Here is a 13314-nt window from a genome sequence, read left to right as displayed (position 1 = left end):
AGTAGCTCTTATCATAGCTTCACCCTCCCGCCAACGATAATAAGATGCCAGGCATCACCCAGCACACAACACAGTCTATGATGGGCTACATATATCTGCTCGGCGCAGTTAAAGTGTGGATAAAGTTCTCTGGCCCATCTGGCTGTGAATGTGAAATGAAGAGCTTACCTCCTTCCTAAGTGGCTCCAGACTGTTGTGTGTACACCCTATAGCTGGCAGCACCCTGGAGTATGTATGTATAAATCAGATTATGTTGGACGTAACCTGCAATATAGTGGCAGGCAGCACCCTGCCATAGAGTAGGATTTCCTGGGTGTGAAGGGCGGCTGATTCCGATTGGGTGCTTGATAGTTTTCCAGAAACTCATGTTCTTGATTGTTCATGTTTGTCAGTAGTCAATTAAACATGCCCAGGGGTTTTATCTCTTCAGTTGGCACAAGCTGCAACAAATGTTTCTTTGTCGTTGCAAAAAAAAATGAACGGCCGACAAGCCTCTGTCTGTCAAAGAATGGAAGGGCTGAGGTACTGTCAGTCATCTCACTGCTAAGCAGAGCAGTGTCATGCTTCATCCTCCGTCAGGCCTCTGATTTTGACCAACATCGCTTAGAACACTGGGACTTTGGAGCCCATCCTTTTAATGAGAAAAACAAAACTACAAGTCCCATAAGCAATAGTGGTGGAGGGTGTCACACATGACCTGGCGCAACATCCGATTCAGCATATCCAGTTTCATTTTATAAGTATTTGACACAATATTGAATTTATAACCTTTGTTTTTTATGGTCATGAGTCACCAGAATACTAAAAACGTGTCTTTTATTTTGAAGGTCAATTAAGTAATGGTCACCAGCTTGGAAGCTCTGTTAATTCTTCAGTATTTGTCATTGATCTCCACATGTGGCTGGTTTGGGTCTGCCCCTGCATCGTTCCCGATAACTCTCACAGGTAAGGAGCTTGTAGCAGCAACATGATAACCCCATACTCGTCTGTAAGAAGTGCGCTCCGAGGCAGGTATCCGATCATTTTTGTGAAACAAGCAAGCGCCAATATCTGCTATGTACATTTGTTAAAATAAAACACAATCATATCACAGTATACTGTTCCGGAGGTTCAGTCCCAGAGTCATTATCTGTAACTGAACGCAGACACCCTAGGAAGCATGTGCTTTTAAGATAAGTTGCGTTCACTCACCTGAAGATGACATGCTTCATCATTGGGCTATACTCCTCACCAGTTCGGCACTACAATGCCTGGCGGGCACCACAAGACGGCACTTTGTCTGAGATATTTTAATAATTACGCCGGATAAGCATAATAGGACAGAGGATGTTGTGTCATAAGATGTGAGATTGGTGAAAGTCTGAATATAAGATCAACTATTGACCAGTTGCCGCAATATAGTTAATGTGATCTTCCTGGTCCATGTTGAGATTAAAAACAGTGGCAGGGAAATTGAGGAACTAATGGCCCCTATCACTGTGTGAAAGTATCGATCACCTATGGACCTGCTGGTAAGCTGGGGTCTATACTTCAGGTCAACTTTGTTCATGCCTTGTGTAGTCATGGAGCAATCTGTTGGCATTTCATCAGGACCAAATATGGGAAAATGGGTAAATGTGACCTAATCTTCTCAACAGCGTGAGGAGCTCTGTAACTTAAAGCCCTGCACTGTGCATAGGTGATAAGGTGCCTATTAACATCTTACTGCCACAGGTGAGCACTCTCTAACAGAGTGCACTGGATACGGTAACCCTCCTAAAATTCAGGACATACTGACTTATCCAATAGCGAGGACGCCGCATCAGTGGGCAACTGGTTTGAAAAGCACATGCTTCCTAGGGTTCCTGCGTTCAGTTAGAGATAATGTCTGTGGGACTGAACCTCCAGAACAGTATACTGTGAGTTGATTTATACGAAGAATGTTTATACTGGACTGTCATTTTACAGGACATTTCATGTGATATGTAAAATAAAACACAACACACCTGGAGGCCAACAAATCTATCATACATTTAATGCAAAAATAGCAAAAGGCAGGGGGTCCTGATGTTACCTGAGCCCAGGCGTTGCCTGTTAAACATATGGGAACCAAATGACCTTACACGTTCAGGGCAGAGTTGGGCTACAATGGGTATGATGGTGGCCAAGAGAAATATAGCACAGAGGTGGGGAAGAGCAGAAAGACCTGCTATAACAGCATGGAGTAACGACATGGACGCAGCCTTGCTTGCGGAGAGGGTGGTGTTCAGTAGCCGGGGTTGTCCAAGAAAATGGACCAAAATTTGGGGGGTGTGGAACAAATACAGAGGAAATATTTGAGAGCCGCTACCGGACCAAGACGACAGCAGTACGGATTCAGAAGAAGACTGAGGTCCATAGTATAACTGTACAAAGTTCACTCCCGAATGCTATAAAAATTTACACTTCTGATTTTATCTTAATAGAAAATGTCTCTGATGGTAAGATACAATGCTCAGCTATATGTTTGTGCTTGAAACGGTTACACTGTGCTAACCGACAAAAACAAATTAAATGTTTTTTTGCAAAAGGCCAAGTAAACTAACAAGTGACAATTGTCTTTGCAATGGACGAGAGCATCCACCCTAAAGCAAGTTGGAGTATATAATGCTAATGCTACACAATGTATTTTTTATAAACTTTTCTCCTAATACAAGTCAATGAAACATGAACACGTGATAGAAGCAGTTACTGAAACAACACTAATGAGTAGGAGGCAGGATCTTCTCTCGAGAGGAATGTGAGGAGTCTGTGAGGTGCAGATAAAAGATAAAATGACAAGCTGCAGAATTCACTGTTTTCTGGAAATAACACTTCCGTTTGTCATATTCAATTTACTACAAGACGCAGGAAAGTGTGCAGATGGACATCACTAAATAAAATGGTTCTGGGCACTAATAGAATCATGTAACTTTGCAGGCATATTAAGGCGAACAGACACATCAAATTAATAGAAGAATATTGTAATTTGGTATTGTAATATATCAATGCAGGTTGTGGCATTGATGTGTATGATGTGTAAAATGTGGTAAATAAATAAATAATACCCTATTTTTGACTAGACATATATCATAACAGATAGCTCAATAAATAAGAGTCAAGATTCGAGGTAGTAGGAGTTTTGCAGGTTTAATACAGCATAAGGACAGGAACAGGACAACCTGCATAGGAACAGGGGCCCAGCAGCTGCTGGGGCTGGGTCTGGGATGAGCGCGCTGGGAAGGATAACCTTTTAATAACAATACGTGAGCATATATACATAACGCAAACACATAGCATTACATTGCAGTAGGCGTAGCAGTGGGTGGAACAGAAGGCGTGACGCGTAGCAGTCGCGAAAGATAACAGTAAAAGTAGGTGTAACTGGGCGTATACATAGACATGTGGTGCAGACGTAACAGAATATGTCATGAATGGGCGGAAACATAGGAGGGGGCTACCTAAGGAGCCGGGACCTCTAACCTGGTGGTGCGCGCAAACTGGCAATGACGTGTTACTAGGAGAAGCTGGGGGCTATGAACTCTGTGCTAGGAGCAGAGACTAAAGTCTGGAGGGTCGGAGCGACATGTACCTGAACCCTATCTAGTATCTGATGTTTAGGGAACATGTTGATATAAACTAGAAGTCATGAGGGGAAAAGCTAACTGACTCTAAGACTGGACCACGCATTATTCTACATGTAGTGCGTGATGAAGAATGTTAAATGACCATTAAATACAGTATTTCTCTAACGTGGAGACGAGAAGGCTAGACAATGACGGAAACTATTGATGCAGTTCAGTAGCTTAGGAATGCAGAGAAGGAGGACTGAACTGATAACTGGAACTATAACATACTTTTGGCAGACTCAGAGGCAGAGCCAAGCTGCACCGGGCACTGCGAGGCAGGAAGTAAGTGAAAGGTCGAGGATACAGGTGGGGGCTGTATCGCTCCTCAGCGAGGCTTCAGGAGACAGGAGCTGAATCTGATGTCCAGGCCCTTTTGAGGCCTAGAAACGGGGACTTTATAATGGAATAACGTGCACACTGAGAAACGTGGCAACGTAGCTTTACATAGGCCTGGTATTCGTAGTATTCACGAGGACTGGAAACTGGCATACTAGAGGTGGACACAACTGTAATTGCGTCATTAATCGGACATGGGGAATAACATATGCATATTGGTCATGCACACATAACATATGATGGATGACACGTAGGGACACAGAACATGGCAAAATTTACTTTTCCACATTCCCTCCTTGTCACTACGTTTCCATCAGGAAACATCAATATTCATGATACCATCTATCATTTCATATAGTATCATTTGCTCGTCTCGAATTGTCTTGGAACGGGATTTAGAACGAGGCTTGGGACTAGGAATACAAGAGGTAGCACACATGCCGCAAATCGCAGGGCCACATTGTATACAGAGGCAGCAGCTGAATATGATCGCTACTGCAATACCTAGAAAAGACAGGACTTTCCATCCCCAAGCGGAAATTATATTCCAGAACCAACCGGACCATGTCCAGGTGCCTGGATTCTGGTGTATCAGATGGGCAATTTTATGGAGTCTGGTTATAGCTGAATAAACAGACGGCGCGTTATTTGGAATGAAAATGCAGCAACTAGATCCGATGAGTCTACAGGCCCCGCCCCTATCGGCCAGTATGACGTCAAGGACGAGACGATTCTGGAGCACGACAATTCTCATGAAGGATTGCTCTTCGGTTAAGTTACCTAGAGCAGAGGCAGTCTCATCTACTACAGCTTCAAGGGTTCTTGTTAACCTACGGATTAGCTTACTGTTTACAACTGTACCTAAATAAGGGAACACACCTTTATCAATATCAATGAATTGTTCTGCAGCAGTTTCAGTATAATCGACAATCGGGAGGTTTCTCTTGTGTCTAGTATGTACTAGGAAGGAATTCCTATGGTAGTCAGGTGGGGCTAGGAAAACTGGTGGCAGTAGGAAAGCAATGTAACAGGTTCCCTCCCAATCGAGGGGCAGACGAACATATGCAGTTTGACAACAAACGAAATAAGAATGACGTGAAGCTTTAAAAATAGATTTCCCACTGTCACTATACTTGACAATGGTAGTACAATCACTATGTCCTACATGTACGGAACCATAATTACGGACACATAATTCGCCTTTGACTGGTAGTACTGAAATAGCAGGTGAGTCTGGAGTAGTATCAGACTGAACATTCAGGACCATGAAATTCGACGAATAGTTACCTAAATTATACACTTCATTTTCTAGATCCAAACCTGTTCGGTGGGGGAGACCTTGCTTGTCTGGGAAACATGTGCTGTTAAGAAAAGACATATCTGTTGAGGATGACGTTAACGTGGACCATGCTCCACACGAACCATTATGTGAGAATGGATAAGGAAAAAATGGCAGAACTCCCTTCGGTGTCTGGAAAGGGGGGAGTCGACCACACACCCAACAATTAGTGGCATTGCTGGTCTGGTGTGAATAATGTAACATGCGGATAAATGAGTTATTACGCATAGCGAGGCGGTATGAATATTCGTGAGGAGGCAGATCACTAAACGTGTGCTCTACTGTAACATTAGCAGACTTATTTACATGAGGAACTGGAAAATACAGGAAAAATGCGTAACTGGTGCAGGAAATCATTATGCTGATGAATAATATGAAACTTAGAAAAACGATACATTGAATTGAGTTTTTACTAACTCTCTCACTATGGGGGTCTATTTTATACATGTCAGAAACAGTCTAACCGTTTCACCTAGGGGAGGACTTATACAATCAAACTGACTGACTTAATTTACTAGACCTTAACTTTTGCTTATACTCCTGCTGCGGAGTTTTCTCTAACAGGGGAGGGGTTGTAGCAATGTATTTTGCGGGACAGTCCTTTAAAACAATATTTTGGCAGGTCTTGATATCCTGGGAAATGTTCTTTAAGGCGGGTTTCAGTCCATTAAAAAGTTTAACATGAGAAAGGTGTATCCATCCCTTGCGTCCTTCCAACTTCACGGCTGTACGGGTGGTGAGGAGGACCTGACGGGGCTCCTTCCATCGAGGCTCCAGCGGACTTGATCTGTCAAAGTTTCGGACCATCACCATGGAACCTGGAACGATTTCATGCGGTGCCACCTCGGTATTGTCTGGAAATGCGGCGGCAACCTGTGAACGACATGAGTTGAGGGCAGACATCAAGGAAGCTAGGTAATCTGTCAGCATATTACATAAAACATCAGTAATACTTCGGGGTCTAGGAGTACCCCACATGTTAGGGGGGCGGCCGAATACGACCTCATACGGGGACAGACCTGATCTGGAATGTGCGACCATGCGCATATAAAACAAAGCGACTGGCAGAGCTACTAGCCAGTCCACACCCTTATCTTTACATATTTTTGCAATTCGAATTTTCAGAGTCTGATTATGTCTCTCGACTAGACCGGCTGCTTCAGGATGGCGTACACAATGAAACTTCCACTGGTACCCTAACAACAGGGAAACGTGCTTCATCAGTTCAGATGAGAATGGCTGACCGTTATCAGAATATACGACTCTAGGGAGTCCATATCGAGGGAAGAATTCACGAACCAACTGTTTGGCAGTGGTCGCGGCTGTGTAATCTGGGACTGGATATGCTTCTGTCCATCTGGACAAAGCGCATACAACTACAAGGACATACTTGAAACCTCGACATCGCTCCATCTGAATATAATCCATCTGGAGGACCTCAAAGGGGTGGTCAGGAGGCTGGAAACCACCTTGTTCCACCGGGACACTTTTACCTGGATTAAACTGACAACATATCATACAGGTACGGACTTTCTGCTTGGCTGCAGCTCGTAAATGTTTGTTGAACCAAATGTTCTGGATACTGTCTAACATAGCTTTTTCTCCTAAATGTGCAGGACTATGTGCGGTATTAATGATGACTTGAACCATAGAGTCGGGGAGAAACCATGTGGCTCTACCCTTCGTTAACCATCCTTGATCTGTCTGGACCCCTCCTTGTTCGGACCATTTCTTGATTTCATCGGGAGTAGCATGTAACTGGATATCTATGACATCTTGAGTAGGGTCCTTAACTGTCATACATGTAATCGGATCTGGAGTGTGTGTCAGGTTAACTGGAATGTCTAGAGTCTGTGCTGTAAGCTTGGCTGTGCGATCTGCTAGATCATTACCTTGGGAAATAATGTCAGTAACTTTCGTATGTGCTTTGCATTTCATGATAGCGATAGATGTCGGTAAATGTATGGCATCTAACAGAGCTTGAATGAGGAAACCATGCTGAATCTTGGTTCCATGAGAAGTCATGAAACCTCTCTCCTGCCAGAGCACTCCGAAGTCGTGTACAACTCCAAATGCGTAACGTGAATCTGTGTAAACATTAACTTTCAGGTTCTTGGCGTGTATACAGGCTTGTGTCAGAGCAACTAGCTCTGCTGCTTGAGCGGACAGGGTATCAATGCGGTGTGTCTCAATAACTTCGGTGTCAGTAGTTACTGCATACGCGGCGACTAGTTCTCCTGTACTAGTTCTCATACATGAACCATCCACATAAAGTGTCAGGTCGGAGTCTGGTAACGGAATGTCTGTCAGGTCTTGTCTTGGCTTTGTCGTAATGTTAACTACTTCCACGCAGTCGTGTGTGGCAGAATTTGAACTAACTGATGGTAACAATGTAGCAGGATTCAGAACGTTGCAGCGTCTAATTACTATGTGTGGCTGGAACAGTGTCAATTCATAACCTGTTAAACGTGCAATTGTCAAGTGCTGAGTTTGTGTTCGATTTAAAAGAACTTCCACGGAATGTGGAACTTGTACTGTCAGAGAGTGTCCTAAAACTATGGAATCACTTTGTCTGATAGCTAGGGCTGTGGCTGCAACTGACTTGAGGCACGCAGGCAACGCCTGGGCGACTGGATCTAGTGTGCTCGAAAAATAAGCACAGGGCTTGTATTGTCCTGCTTGATCTTGTGTGAGAACAGATAATGCTGTACCTTCACGTTCAGTGACAAAAAGTGTAAAAGGCTTACTGTAGTTCGGTGTAGCTAGAACTGGAGCTTGGCATAGGGCTTTCTTTAACTCGTTGAAACTAAGTATATGTTCAGATGTCCAAGGGAGGACAGTCGATACGGCTGCCTCCTGTGTCGTTAACTGTATCAGTGGCTTGGCTAGAAATGCATACTGGGGAATCCATTGTCTACAATAAGAAGTGAGGCCGATAAAGGCACGTACCTCCTTCTGGGTTCTGGGCTGGGGAAGACTCGCTATTAACTGGATACGGTCTGGTGTCAACTGCCTACCCCTCTTGGACAGTAAGTGTCCTAAGTATACCACTTGCTGGACACAGAATTGAAGCTTCGAAGGTGACACCTTGTGCCCCATCTCGGCTAGGAAATACAGAACCGTCAGTGACGCTCGCTCGCAGTCACGTTCAGAACGGGCTGTGATTAGTAGATCATCGACATACTGGAGCAGGGCAGTGTCAGTTGGCATGTGAATGTTGTCTAGTTGTCTCTTGAGTGCTTGACTGTAAATACTAGGGCTTTCTGTGAAACCTTGAGGAGCTCGTGTGAACATATAGCTCCTTCCATTTAAACAGAATCCGAAAAGAAACTGGCTGTCTGGATGAATGGGAACACTAAAAAATGCATTCTTGAGGTCTATGACAGTGAAGAACGTAGCTTCGGAATCAATGGCTGTCAATAGGGAAGAGATGTCTGGGACAACTGGGTACTGCGGAATAATACATTTGTTAAGTTCTCGTAGGTCAATCACTAATCGATATACTGGGGGTGCATTTGGATCAGTACGTTTCATGACTGGAATGATCGGAGAGTTACATACATTGGAGTCAGTTTCTACAACTACTCCTTGAGCGATGAGCTCGTCTATAATTTTGGATAAGGCTGCTACAGCCTCGGGTGGCAATCTGTACTGTCTGATTCGTGGTAACACTACACCTGGTTTGAGAGTCACACGATGGGGTGTGATTTGCATGTAACCTACATCAGTTGGACCTTGCGCCCATAAATGCTGCGGAACTTTAGACAGTCTGGAATCAAAATCTCGTAATACATAGTGACCCTTAAAGTCACGTAGGAACAGACGTATTCCCTCTGGGGAACAGCATATAACGGCACCTAACTCTTTCAGTGTTTTAATGCCTAATAGATTTTCTGGACATGACTTAGTAAGTAACAGATCAGTAGTGCGGGAAAATGGACCTACTTCTAGAGTGACTGGCTTTGAAATCTCATTTACGATAGGCTTTCCTGAAAATCCAAGGGAAACATTTCTTGAGCCTGAGAGCGGAGCCCCTGGAACTTCGGCGTGACTAATTGTGGTCCTACTTGCCCCTGTATCAATCAAAAACTTTCTGTCTTTCCCTAATACTTGACTGTGAACATAGGGACCTTCTTGATCTACAGGTATCTCGATGAGAGGCAAGCCTACCTCCCTCTCTAGGCTGTTTCATGAATATGGCTGGTACTCTGGATACTCAGACTGTGCGTACTGGTACATCTGCGATGTAACATGCTGTGTTGCAGCGATAGGCTGCGGTGCTGTAACTGTCTGTGGTGCATTCTGTGGCTGAGGAATCTGTGAAACTTGTTCTTGTCTAGGCGGACGTGGTCTTTCTTTAGTCTTACCAGTAGCTATGTTATGTTTCAGAACTGCACACTCATTTATAAAATGACCTGGCTGTTTACAATAATTGCAGTTCCCTTTAACGGGAGCTGCAGGATGACTGGCTTGATGCGGACCCCTCTTCTGACTGTCTTGAGGAACAGATTGTGCAACTAGTACTTTCATTTTCGTGTCTTTCATACGTTTTCTCTCGTGTTCTTGCTCTTCCCTGATTCTATTCTGGTGATACTGGAGCATCTGGAGCATCTGGGACGGAGTATTTGCTTGCCAGGTGCTTTCGACTTTCAAAACTCGGTTTTTAATTGGTGGACTTGAATTCTCGACTAATTTAGTAACAAAAAGGTGAGGGTATGACTCACTACTTGTCTTGAGACCACTGTTGATGCTAAAACACTTTTCAAACCTAGAATAAAAATCACTAATATCTTCATCTTGTTTCTGTTTACAGGCTGAGATTGCATCCCAGTCTTCTTTTCTTGTTGTTAATAATCTGGGTAAAACTTGAATTAATAATTCTGGTAATTCTTTACATTTCTCTCCAAGACCAGTACCTGGTACACGTATCTTATCTTCTGCTTCTAGGACTGCCCAATCTATCTTTTTCTCTCCCACCTCCCATTCTTTTTCTTTTAGCTTTTCATACACCCCTGCGGGTAGCAGAACTTTTAACATTGTAATGATATCTGGGTATGTGTATTCTCCCATACGGAGCATGTCTTTTAATTCTCGATGGAACCCTGCTGGATCTTTGTCATGACAGGGAATTAATTTCTTCATTTCAAGGAGTTCCATCTTTGTGATTGGAGTGTATACAAACACTCGCTGCATTTCGCCACCCGTTCCTTTGACTGGGTGGACTTCTCGTAACGGATTCTGTCTGTCTATGTAGAATGATTTACTCTCTGGGGGTGAAACATGAACAAAATGCGGGTTCAAGAATGTTCTATATTTGTGACGCTGTTCTAGAATGACACTAATTAAATCGGTACCTAGACCTCTCCATTTATACTGGAGTAACTCGTTCAGGATATCATGTAACGGACCTGGATCAGAGTGTTGACCCTCATACAGAGTAATGAGGTACTGAATCATATACATACCCACCAGTCGCTGCTCGGCTGGGGGCAATTTCAGAAACATTTGTGCCACTATTTCGTCTGGAAAAGTGGTAGAATCAGTAATCCATCGGACTGCTGACCGGACTAGTTCTTGTTCATGCATAGTACTTAACTCACTATAACCGATTCGTGATTTCAGAATGTGATCGGTAGCTTGAAATACTTGTTCTAGGGAACCTTGTTCTGGTGCTAAATGATGGAAAGTAGACTTGGGTTCTAGACGTAAATGGCGATCTGGAAATCTAGGTTTTCCTACATACGCTATTCTGGCAGTATTCTCATCGTCTTCCTCTTCAGGATCGGAGGTACTTTCTTTCTCGCTTACTTGTGCTGCTTTACGCTGTTCGTGTATCTTTATTATCTCTCTACGGATTTTCTTGTACATACTTTCCATGGCACCAATGGTATTGTGCTTTCCTTCGGCTATATTATCACTCCACTTTGTCAGAGTTTTCATTTCTTCTGGATCTTTAGACGGGTAATCTTGTTCTCTTATTAGACAGTTAATTAAGAACTTTAATATCATGCGCTGAATCTCGGCTTTCCTTTGAGACATGGCATTACTAATACTTTCTGGATCATCCCCTGTACGGATGAAACGATATATTCTGTCTAGATCTTCTTTCATATTCGGCAGGGTGACTAGATACTCGGTCACCCTCCTTATGCGTACGGAATATAAAACCATATTAAATTCGCCTGGAACTGGGTCATAGACACATTCGCCAAGGGTTTGCCTGATTTCTGCAACAGACTTATTACTTTTAGGAGTACGCTGTGATGCTTGAGCATGTAATTCGAGTGCTGATAAATGCTTGTATGGCGGCGGGGTTTGAGGAAGACCTCCCCCCGCGGCCCCTAAACTAGAATCATCAACTGATGCTTTTCGTCCTGGCAGGGTCGGTAATTGTAACGTGGGCTGGACTTGTATGGCGGGCTGACCCGGGGGGGCTGTTAAGGGCACCCCGGTATCTGGGGGAGCAGGAATTACCTGATTTACAGGGACTGGCGGAGCGTGGACAGGATTTGCATATTCGGGGACTGTGTCATCCAGATAGGATGAAATAAAAATATCAGCTGCGGTCGGTTTGTGACGTAGCTTGGTCGGAACTAATGGTGGCGGGAAATTACTGGATGCCTCTGGGGTCGCTTTTGGCAAGCCCTCAGCAAGAAGAGGATACATACCCTTATTAAGGGCATGCCTCTGTCTGTCTGATTGCTCAGTTCTAACTCGTTCACCTATCTCGATTAATTCTCTTTCTTGGGCTCGTTCTTGGGCTTCTCTACTTAGTTCTGTCTTTCTGATTTCTTTTTCGGTTCTTTTATGAGCTTCTTTGCGCCATAACTCGATGGCATCTTTCTGTGACTGTCTGGCTTTCTTTTTCCATAATGCTTCTTCTACTCGCATGATGCATTCGGCATCCCATGTACCCGATACGGGCCATCTATACTTTTCTTCTAACTGTTTGGTATAATCTACCCATAAATCTAGATACAATATGGCACTTATGCCATGTTTCTGATACATAAAGTGACCTGGACTGTCCCTAGGCGGAACAGGAACTGCTTCTTCTAACAAACCCTTTCTAGTTTTTAACTGACGTAATCTCGAAAAGAGAGACATTGTAAACTTGAATCGGAACACAATACAATAGACGAGGAACAATAACAATTGGGAAAACAATTCAGGCATACCACGACATTGGAAATACATTGAACAACATCATAACATTACAGTTCGGACAGAAATATTACCTGGAATACTGAGAACAGAAACACAAGAATTTCTCGAGAACGGAACAGACTAGAGTTACTGGATGCGCTGCTGAAACAGTACGGAACATACCGGTCCCATAAAGGGACGCATCAAGACCCGTATCCACCTAGGTGAACACTTCGTTTGTGGGCCTGGGTACCACCAACCCACGGACCAGAGTCAATTTAGATTGACCCTGTCTAGATACTACCCCAGTAATGGTACTCACCGGGCAGCAAGAACGGAAAGCTTCGGACTGGACTGGACTGCTACGACGACGGATGACGAACTTCGGACTTCGGTTACGGGTGGGCCTCCGGATACCTCGGACCTTGGACTCTTGGCTTGGGCTCTGGTCGGGACTCGCCGCGTTCCTCCACCGTCTCGTTTGGATGCTGGACCGCCTCCTCCGTCTCCTCCGTGGGCCTGAGGGATACTTGAAGCAGAAATATCTGCACGTGGCCGGTATGGTTCCGTCACGGCTGCAGAGGGTCAGGGGGTCGGCGTGGCTTCACCGACGCGTGGGGAAAGGGCAAGTCCCTATTCGGGCGCCATTATGTGGTAAATAAATAAATAATACCCTATTTTTGACTAGACATATATCATAACAGATAGCTCAATAAATAAGAGTCAAGATTCGAGGTAGTAGGAGTTTTGCAGGTTTAATACAGCATAAGGACAGGAACAGGACAACCTGCATAGGAACAGGGGCCCAGCAGCTGCTGGGGCTGGGTCTGGGATGAGCGCGCTGGGAAGGATAACCTTTTAATAACA

The 13314-nt window shown here is 44.2% G+C and overlaps 1 long non-coding RNA gene across 1 annotated transcript in view; it reads left to right on the top strand.

Moving 5' to 3' along the window:
• Window positions 1–13314, top strand: part of LOC144807965 (uncharacterized) — an 83174-nt gene that overhangs the window by 27143 nt on the left and 42717 nt on the right. Inside the window, exon 3 of the long non-coding RNA XR_013606541.1 lies at window positions 828–945. This is a non-coding gene — a long non-coding RNA (uncharacterized LOC144807965). The remainder of the gene's footprint in view (window positions 1–827; window positions 946–13314) is intronic.

This window comes from Lissotriton helveticus, chromosome 1_2 (assembly GCF_964261635.1).
Source record: "Lissotriton helveticus chromosome 1_2, aLisHel1.1, whole genome shotgun sequence".
NCBI lineage: Eukaryota > Metazoa > Chordata > Amphibia > Caudata > Salamandridae > Lissotriton > Lissotriton helveticus.
This window is presented reverse-complemented; position numbering and strand designations above follow the sequence as displayed.